Source organism: Sander lucioperca, chromosome 13 (genome assembly GCF_008315115.2).
Source record: "Sander lucioperca isolate FBNREF2018 chromosome 13, SLUC_FBN_1.2, whole genome shotgun sequence".
Classification (NCBI taxonomy): domain Eukaryota; kingdom Metazoa; phylum Chordata; class Actinopteri; order Perciformes; family Percidae; genus Sander; species Sander lucioperca.
Window position 1 is genome coordinate 15,411,992 of NC_050185.1, and position 11,404 is coordinate 15,423,395.

The window sequence follows — 11,404 nt, forward strand, 5'->3', positions numbered from 1 at the left end:
AAAGGCGCCAGCAGACCATCTTACTGTGTACAAGGCATTAACACGGAGGTACATGCTGCTGAATGGTTTTTAAAAGCAGGTGTATCTTTAATGAAATCACAAACTGAAGCTCTCTGTCTGATCACTATCACTGATGTTAACAACACAGAGCTACTAATACAGGTCCAGCTGTTCAGTATTCAACCTAAAACGTACAATATGTCATTCTCTGTCGCTATCTGTCTCTCAAAACCATAACAAAAGACACAGTTCGGTGAAGTCGTGATGTAGCGCTGTTGTCTTACCCACCATTGCCGTCATTGCAATCCACTTCTTCAGTGTTCATTTTTTTCCCTCCTCTCCAAAACAACTGGCCCTGTAACCCTGTAATTAAAACCGGTAAGTTTGGCTCGTCAGTGGAGGGGCTGGGGCCAAGCTGTCATTTAAAGATTTGTTTCACTAATAAGATCTAGATTTCTGATGACTAAAATCCTCCATCCAGAAGACATAAAGATATAGATATAGATATACAGTAGTTAAAAAAACAACCAAGATCTAAAGTGTATCATAAAAATGTGGCTTAAAACTGCATTAAAAGGTAAAAAATGTTGTGGATTCTGATGCATGCGCTAAAGGGGATATGACGCCATTGATTTCTTTTAAACACTGTTGGAAACATTTGGGATAATGTAAGTACACAACTTAACAAAATATATAACATTGATCTAGTTGTTGATTAGACATTTTATTGCAGAAAAGTTACACATTATACCTTTTAAACTAACCTAAACTTGCTTAGAGAGCTTGTGCAATGTTTTCATTACAAATTAACTTTAGAACTGAAATGATTAATCAATCAATACATAATATATTTTGAATAGTTGCAGGTTTATCACATTCTCCTTTTGATAGTAAACAAAATATTTTTAAGATTAAAACATTTTATGACATCACACTGGACATTTTCCTCCTTTTTCATTTCATTAGATTAAACCATCATTCGAGAAAATAAACAATTTGATTAATCAGTAACAAACTGTTATTTGCAGCCCTAAACTGTATTTATTTACTCTACCAATAAGGAAGTATACACTGGTCAGTGAAGTCATATATACAATATATCTGGCTCTGTCTGTTGACAGTTGATCCTATAATGTGCCAGACATTCATATTTTCTTTCCTTGTCCTCAGATGACTGTACTCTCAAATAACTCCCACAATCTGTTTGTCCAACTCGAGGCTTATCAACAGCATACTTGTTACGATTTTGTCAGTTTGAACACTCACGGTATCCCAACACAAGAGGTTATTGGCCTCAGTCCTAATAAGGGATTGTTTGCATAATCTGTTGCTTTTTGTTAGTTCATACTTAGCTTTCATATTTATAATTATTGCCCAGGGCACTTGTCTGAGCTCTTGTCACCATGTCAACAAAGTACATTGGCTGTGTACATTTTCTGTGCACTTTATACGGCCTCACCTAATGAGTCAGACATTACAGTACAGTCCTTTGGGTTCAAACCAGGGCAAACATAAACCAAGCCTTTATGAGAGTGTTTGTGCAACACACAATTATAACCATTTGACAGGTTGTCCTTTACCATGAAGATATTATATTATGACAGGTTATTCAGTGTTCTACTGTGATAAAACAGACCAAACCTGTAAAACATATAAATCATAAAGATACCAAGTAGACACAATGAAATATTTAAATATGAAATGGTGACATCATTTTGGTGAAATGTTGCTAGTAGAATCAGTGGAAAAGAAGTATCTCACTATTTAGAAAAGAAGCATCTCACCCTGAGTGAAGACATTTTTATTTTCTAATAATTCAAGAAATCTGTTTTACTGGTGCACACTTTACCGACAATAGCAATGGATACACATTTCAGTGCTATATATGTAGGAATGTAATATTCCAACTAGGGCTGGGCAAAATGGAAAAAAAATCTGATACCACGATATTATTGACCAAATACCTCAATGTCAATATTGCGACAATATAGTTGTAGAGTTGGCTATTGGTGCTTTAACAAAATATTGGATTTTAGATAAATAATCATCAATAATGTGATGGACCTCTCTGGGAACCATCACCTTATCGTGGTGGAGAGGTTTGTGTGGCCCTATGAACCTGAGGGCTGTGTTGTCTGGAGCTTTGTGCTCCTGGTAGGGTCTCCCATGACAAAGTGGTCTCAGGTGAGGGGCCAGACAAAGAATGGTTCAAAAACCCTATGAATAAATGAGGAAGAGATGGAGCGACCCTGCCCGGAGGAAGCCCGGGGCCCCCGTCTGGAGCTAGGCCCAGATGGAGGGCCCATCAGCGAGCGCCTGGTAGCCGGGTTTGCCACGGAGCCCGGCCGGGCACAGCCCGAAAAAGCTACGTGGCACCTCTCTCTCCATCCCATGGGCCCACCACCTGTGGGAGGAACCGCTGGGGTCGGGTGTGCTGCCGCATGGGTGGCGGTGAAGGTCAGGGGCCTCGACGGACCAGACCCGGGTGGCAGAGGCTGGCTCTGGGGACGTGGAATGTCACCTCTCTGTGGGGGAAGGAGCCAGAACTTGTGCGGGAGGTGGAGCGCTACCAGTTGGAGCTGGTGGGGCTTACCTCTACGCACAGTCTCAGTTCTGGAACCATACTCCTGGATAGGGGTTGGACTCTTTTCTTCTCCGGAGTTGCCCAGGGTGTGTGGCGCCGGGCGGGTGTGGGGATACTCACAAGCTCAACCGATCACCATCTGGTGGTGAGTTGGGTCAGGGGGTGGGGGAAGACTCTGGACAGACCTGGTAAGCCCAAACGGGTAGTGCGGGTAAATTGGGAATGTCTGGAAGAGGCCCCTGTCTGACAGACTTTCAACTCACACCTCCGGCGGAGCTTTTCATGCATCCCTGTGGAGGCTGGGGGCATTGAACCTGAGTGGACAATGTTCACAGTTTCCATTGCTGAAGCTGCGGCGGGGAGCTGTGGTCTTAGGTGCCTCAAGGGGCGGTAACCCTCGAACACCGTGGTAGACACCGGTGGTCAGGGAAGCCGTCCGACTGAAGGAGTCTTTCCGTGATATGTTATCCCGGAGGACTCCGGAGGCAGTTGCAAGGTACCGAAGGGCCCGAAGGGCTGCAGCTTCTGCCGTGAAAGAGGCAAAGCAGCGGGTGTTGGAGAAGTTCAGAGAAGACATGGAGAAGGACTTTCGGTCGGTATCAAGGTACTTCTGGAAAACCGTTCGCCACCTCAGGAGGGGGAAGCGGGGAACCATCCAAGCTGTGTACAGTGGGACGCTGTTGACCTCAACTGAGGAGGTAATAGGGCGCTGGAAGGAGTACTTTGAGGAACTCCTAAATCTGACTAATACACCATCTATGGTAGAGGCAGAGCTGGAGGATGATGGGGGATTGTCGTCAATTTCCCTGGTGGAAGTCACTGAGGTAGTTAAACAACTCCACAGTGGCAAAGCCCCAGGGATTGATGAGATCCATCCAGAAATGCTTAAAGTTCTGGGTGTGGAGGGGTCGTCTTGGTTGATACGCCTCTTCAACATTGCGTGGAAGTTTGGGACAGTACCTAAGGAGTGGCAGACCGGGTTGGTGGTTCCCCTGTTTAAAAAGGGGGACCAGAGGGTGTGTGCCAATTACAGGGGTATCACACTTCTCAGCCTCCCCGGTAAAGTCTACTCCAAGGTGCTGGAAAGGAGGGTTCGGCCGATAGTCGAACCTCAGGTTGAAGAGGAACAATGCGGATTCCGTGCTGGTCGTGGAACAACGGACCAGATCTTTACTCTCGCAAGGATCCTGGAGGGAGCCTGGGAGTATGCCCAACCGGTCTACATGTGCTTTGTGGATCTGGAGAAGGCGTATGACCGGTGTGTGGGAGGTGCTGCGGGAGTATGGGGTGAGGGGGTCCCTTCTCAGGGCCATCCAATCTCTGTACGACCAAAGCGAGAGCTGTGTCCGGGTTCTCGGCAGTAAGTTGGACTCGTTTCAGGTGAGGGTTGGCCTCAGCCAGGACTGCGCTTTGTCACCAATCCTGTTTGTAGTATTTATGGACAAGATATCGGGGTAGGAAGGGGTTGCAGTTCGGTGGGCTGGGGATCTCATCACTGCTTTTTGCAGATGATGTGGTCTTGATGGCATCATCGGTCTGTGACCTTCAGCACTCACTGGATCGGTTCGCAGCCGAGTGTGAAGCGGCTGGGATGAGGATCAGCACCTCTAAATCGGAGGCCATGGTTCTCAGCAGGAAACCGATGGAGTGCCTTCTCCAGGTAGGGAATGAATCCTTACCCCAAGTGAAGGAGTTCAAGTACCTTGGGGTCTTGTTCGCGAGTGAGGGGACAATGGAGTGGGAGATTGGTCGGAGAATCGGCGCAGCGGTATTACATTCAATTTATCGCACTGTTGTGACGAAAAGAGAGCTGAGCCAGAAGGCAAGGCTCTCAATCTACCGGTCAGTTTTCGTTCCTACCCTCACCTATGGTCATGAAGGCTGGGTCATGACCGAAAGAACAAGATCCAGGGTACAAGCGGCCAAAATGGGTTTCCTCAGGAGGGTGGCTGGCGTCTCCCTTAGAGATAGGGTGAGAAGCACAGTCATCCGTGAGGAGCTCGGAGTAGAGCCGCTGCTCCTTTGCGTCGAACGGAGCCAGTTGAGGTGGTTCAGGCATCTGGTAAGGATGCCCCCTGGGCGCCTCCCTAGGGAGGTGTTCCAGGCACGTCCAGCTGGGAGGAGGCCTCGGGGAAGACCCAGGACTAGGTGGAGGGATTATATCTCTAATCTGGCCTGGGAACGCCTCGGGATCCCCCAGTCGGAGCTGGTTAATGTGGCTCGGTAAAGGGAAGTTTGGGGTCCCCTGCTGGAGCTGCTACCCCCGCGACCTGACCCCGGATAAGCGGATGAAGATGGATGGATGGATAATGTGATGGATATAATGACTGTGGTCATGTGAAGTGGTTAAAGGCAAATAATAGAACAGCTAGAACAGTCTAGTAAGTTCACTTTACTGTAGTCTATATCCACGACTAGAATATAATAGAATATCTGTCGAATCTGAGTTTTCTGTTGCAGAACAAACAACTTTTGAACAAACGCGTGTTCCACCAAAACAAGTTCCTTCCTGAGGCTATTTTGCAGCGGCACGGTGGCTCTGCCCGGCACAGTGGCTCTGCCCGGCACAGTGGCTCTGCCCGGCGCTTAGGGCTGACCATGACAAATGTGATTGGTTTAAAGAAATGCAAATAAACCAGAGCACGTTTTTCTCCCATTCCCGGAATGCTGTGTGGACTAGCCAGACCCTCCTCCACAGCGCTGTGAAGCAAGATCTGGCAAAGCGAGACTAACTTTAAAACCTTTTAAACCTTTAAAACAAGGAAAAGACAACACTTAATATCCAAAATCTAAGACGATATTTAGTCTCATATCACATTATTGATATAATATCAATATATTGCCCAGCCCTAATTCCAACATAATTGCAACATAAATAATACATTTGTTGCAAAGGGTAGAGGCAGAAGAGACTGACAAGTCCTCCAAACCATGATATTCACCATAATTTACCTTCCAAATCCACCCACACAATTTTCTGATCTTATGGCCCAATTGTTGGTCAGAAGTTGACCAACAATTGATCAATTGAGCAAATGATCATTTAAAAAATAATTCACATCACTGCTATGGTTTTAGTGGGTTTAGATACAAAGACTACTTAGGCAGAGATAGTGGTACATTCTTTAAAAAAAATTAAACTGATTAAAAAAATCAGTTGGTTAAGACTTTGTGAACAATTGTCACGGCTAAAATGACAGCGGTGGTTAAGGTTAGGGAAAGATCAGGGTCATAGATGAAAGAAACCAACGTTGACTGTTTTTGTCAAGAAACCCAAGGTCCTCCTGAGCTTTGTTGGAACCATCCCCCTATCCCCACACACATCCAGGGCTCCCACCACATCATGTCTTTATTTCACTGTGAGTTGTGCAATGTGTACCTAACAGTTTTTAGGAATCATTCTGGAAACAAACGTCGGTCTCCTGTGTCGACATCACACGCATTTTCTGTTTTCCTCTAAAAGGTCAATGCGTAACATCCCTCTGACAAAGTTACCTTTGATACTGTAGTGCCCCTTCAGTTGTTTCCTCTCTGAGCTGCACACACATGGTAAAATCCAATGAAGCTTCCAGATAATGATCTTTGTGTTATATTATTAAGCTGGAAATGGAAAAATAAAGAACCTCTTTATTGTCATGTTTATGTTGCCAAACAAATTATGCATCAAGTTTCTGTTATTCCGCAACTTTACCACGGTGGGTTTACGATGTAAATCTACTTTTTATGTATTACTTTATTTTAATTGTGTATTTCCTTTTTATGAAATGTATCATCTTGTATGTTTTATGTAAAGCACTTTTTGATTTTTATCTGTGATAAGCGCTCAATGGATACATTTTTACTTACTTCAATCTACAGACTGATGTTGCTGAGTTTTCACTGCAGAGAAGATGTAATTATATCCTCAACTTATAAAGTCTCAGCACATTTTAAATTGTTGTGCTGTACAGAATGTCCAAACTAATTAACAGGGGAAATGTGGAATTTATCTACAGCTTATATCTGGCTCAACACATGGTTTGAATATTTCGGGTTTCCTTCCCCTCGCTCTCTTCTGCCAAAGTGTCGATGGAGTCAAGAATCTCCTGCATGTTTGTGTGCAACTGACCTGGTCTGAACCCTCCACCATTGCACCAGGCTATCAGAGTGAGTAGGCGAGGAGATGGCCACATCAAGGCTACTAAAAGGCTTGCTTCCAGTGCTGCGTGACGGCTCCCTCCATTCACCTCTCTCCTGTTCTTATATCTCTTCGTTCTGTTTTTCTCCTCTTTCCTTCCCCCTCTCTCCCAGTGACGCTTGTCCATAGCTTGCTGCTGTGTTTCTTCTGTTTGTGCCTTCTCTGTTCTCTCCATGCCTGCTCATAGTCTTGTCTCGCAAAAAGGGTTCTTCTTTCTTAATCATTTTCTGTTTCTTTGTGGACTCTGCAGACCCCTGCTTGCTATTTCAGTTCACTTTCTCAAGCACTTCCGGTGGCCTGGCCTGTTATTTCTCATTTGAACAAAGACCGCTACTGTTAAAACACTTCTAAATCAGTATTACTTATCGGTATTTGAGGTGAGAGGTAGTGGATTCCCCTTGCTCTGTGCATGCTGTTATGGGTGGTCTGGCTTCCTGGTTCAGAAGCCAATGCAAGATTTGTGTAAAGTGATAGTGTTCTCAATCTGGGAAGTGTGGGTCTCAGGCCAAATGAAGTGGCTTTGATACTAAACATTCTCTCTTCACTTCCTTCTAGGGATCCGCTGATCTAATGAAGTATTATTATAGCCTAACTCACAGCAATGATAGACTTTGATCCTTGATCCATGTGTGACCTGTCATTTTATCACATACTCTTGGCCAGTTTCTTGGTCTTTTGCTCCTAATACAGATCCTATTTTTCCACATTTTTGTGTGTAAACCTAATTAATGGCTACCTTTATTATATACTGTTTGGGAGAATTCTCCTTCTGAATAGCTGCTTCTTATCAGCTAATAGCCCGCTTCCCTGTCTGTCTCCAGCCTGTGCACCATCTGTTATCTTCTATACCAGATCAAATGACATTAGGCTGAAACAATCACGAAAATATGTCACCACCATTTTTCATTCTTAAGTGCTGCATTATTGCTGGCCCTTCAGCTGTCCTCTGTTACACAGACCTAAAAGTCATGCTCATTCACATGCTCCTCAGATGGTCCCATTTTTCCAAGTTGGGATGTCATTCTTCTGACTTCGGAGTGTTCATGAGCTTTAAGTCGTAAAGTGGAAACAACTTAGATGCTACAAAGAACATATGTTGTATTTTATTGCTCAGAGCAAACTAACATGCAACTTACTGCCTTATCCATTAAAGTGCTCATATTATGCTCATTTTCAGGTTCATAATTGTATTTAGAGGTTATATCAGAATAGGTTTACATGGTTTAATTTTCAGAAAACACCATATTTTTGTTGTACTGCACATTGCTGCGGTTCCTCTTTTCACCCTGTGTGTTGAGCTCTCCGTTTTAGCTACAGAGTGAGACATCTTATCCCTGTTCCATCTTTGTTGGGAGTCGCACATGCACAGTGCCTAGGTCAGCACTGCAAGCTAGTCAGAAGAGCCATGCATGCGCCATGCTAGCAGCTAGCCTAGGCAAGCATTATAACGTGTGTTACAAAGTGACACACATTTGTCACAGAAGTAAAGGCTGGACTACAATAGAGCTGTTTGGAGCAGTTTGTGAACAGTGTTTTCTCTGAAACATGGTAAGTCCCTTTGGGGTAGACTTTGGGCTTTTTCACTTTGTAAACATATTAAATGCACAAAAAAGATATACAACACAATAAAGGAAAGGGGAAAAGCCAAAAAGCATAATATGAGCACTTTAAGGCTGCTTCCAACAGTTGGGGGGAGTCAGCGCCACTCAAATTGCCATCTCTACTGTTTTCTGTATTGTACAGCTGTCCTGGTATGTTTTATATAGAACTAATTTGGTTTGCCACAGACATAATTGTGTACACACACACACACACACACACACACACCAATCTAGTGATATGTTCTTGTACTGCAGGCAATTTGTAGGGAGGTGGTATGCTTGGAACAAAATGTATCATAGCTGTTTCCAACGACCACCATTAAACTTAGCGCAAAAAGCCTGCAGTCATAGCGAGGAGCCAGACTACAATCACATGGGCGCATATTTGAGGGAAGTATTTCCTCGAAAGAGTTTGTTAGAGGAGCGATCCAAGTGTACTGGTTAGGGAGAGATTGTGGTTTAAGTCAGTGTTGACTTTTTTAATAATGTTTTAATACGTTTTTTAACATAACTTAATGTGCTCTGAGTGCCTAAACATAACCATATTCATAAAAAAAATGTTTAACATGCTTGCGTTGCTATATCACAGGATAACAGCAGCAGAATGCAGATACATTCAGTATGAACATTTTGTGAATTTGCAGATATGTTTATTAAAAGGATTAATCAACATCGTTATGTTGATCAAAACACAATTCAGATGGCATATTTCTCTCCAAATGTATAAGACAGGGTTGGACCATATACAACACTTCTCTTCCTCCTAACACATCTAATATTAATAATGAAATTAATGTCTCACTTGAGTTTAGGATGTTCCATGAGCTTAGGCTTCTATCAGAATAAGGATCAGGTTTATTGCCAAGTAGGTTTTTACATACAAGGAATTTTCCTTGTTTTGGTGCATAAAAACAAACATAGAGAAAACAAAAGATAAAATCAAGTACGGCAACAATCAAGAAACATAAATGAAATAGAAAATGTGACAATAATAATATGAAAAAACAATCCTATAAAAACAAATACAATATCTGTTTTTTTAAATGAAGATATGTACAGTTGTGTCTAGGAATGTGCAAAATATTGTCCAATGAATATGCAAAAGTTCACAATATAAGTATAGATCTAAACATTAGAAACCAATTATATTGGAATTTGTATGTGTTATGAAGTGAAACTGCACAGGATGTCTCCACAGAAACCTGGCTCAGTGACAGTTTCAAATGAAGACAAGAGAAACAAGGTGTTTTATTGATTTTAGCAAATCCACTGTTTGTATACTTCACTTCTCTTCATTGCTGAGAAATTGGTGATATATGTGCTTGAGGGAATGCACATATCACTATTACTGTATGGGTGTTTACTGGACCTCTGCAATTAGTTTATTGCAATTATTACTTACATTTCATCGTCTTAAGACTTTGATTTGTCTACCTCATCATTTTTACCACACAATAAAATATTCCCTTTGACTTTTTACATGCTTAGATTGTCAGCTGGAGAAAACAAATTTGAACTGAGCCTTCTATGTTGTCTACAGTAGCTTGTTCTATCACCATAACATCACTTTAACCGTTTTGCTACATGTTTGGGTAACATCCTAGAATCACTATTCAACTGGAGGTTAATTATGTCCTCTCATCAGGATTTAGACATTGCCATAGTATAATAAGTTCTGCATCACTTTCTTGAAGCTAACAGTTTTTGCCTTTTTTTCCAAATCAAACCCATGAAATGCTAAGAAAGGTGTTCCGCAAGGACTCATATTGGGTATCCTGTCATTTACTCTATGGACTAATAGAATACCGCTGCCTTTACTTTTGTGACTAAGTCAAATTAATTCCAGTTTTCCATGACAGCATGGATGGTTATCGTGGTCTGCAAATACCTCATCTCACTTATGACCGCAAATGTTTTGCACTCTTGGTTTGGGAGAAATTATACCATTAACGTGACCACTTTGACCTCCTCCACAGGATGGATGATGTTTTGCAATTACTTACCCTGCATTGGTTATCAAACTAAATTTTACAACTTAATTTGATAGATTTATTTCACAGCTAATAAGTCTGGCAGCAGATCACAGCATGCTGACTCTGAAATGGTTTCCATTAGTATGCACAAATGGCTACAGGAATGAGTTTTAATTGCTATTTTAAAATAAATCTGGGAAATGTGCTTCTCTGCATGTGTGATGGCTAATACTGATCTCAACCAGACTTCCCAAATAAATAAATAAATAATTAAATAAATATAAATACAAATAAATTAAATAAGCCTTTTGGTTAAAAGAGGTAGTACTAGTGATGGACAATGATGATGATTTCTTTGTGTGTGTTGTTTTTTGCAATGGAATACTAAAAACATTTTAAAAGCACTTGTGCTTGTCATTAGGCAGTCTTCCATGCAAGAAACAGAACTAGTGTAATACAAAAACATCACATTTCAGGCAGAATTTGCATTTTTTCGGTATGTCCTTTCCTCCTTCCATTTGCCACAGATAGTATGAAGTACAATAGCGCCCCCACTCCACCTCCATCATCTATTACTCTTCCCTACACTTGTTAGTCATCAGTAAGAATAAAGTTAATTTTCCTCATGAATGCAGCCTTCATCCCTCTCATCTGATGCAAACAGATTTTCCTCTTCAGATTCACCTAAAAAAATACCTATTTCTATTGTTATTTTGGTTTCTATTTTTGCCATTTTGAACATCATATCTTCTTTTTAAAACCCCACTCTTGTCCTCGTGCCATCTTGCAATAGTTATATTTTTTTTGTTTTCTGTCCAGTCCCTGCGACTCTGTTCCTCTCCTTCTAGAATCTTCTGTTACCCTTCCTTTTCATCCCTCCCACCCATTCTTATTCTCCCGATTGGTGCCATCTGAGGTTGCAGACCCAGGCCGCCGGAGCTGCAAATTTACCCAGCAGCACACGTCACTAACAGGGGAGTGCAGAGCTCCCAAAATAGCCCAAACAGCAATTGGTGAATGGGGGCCCAAGTGGCAGTTACCAAGTACCGATTCTGACAACAAAATGAAT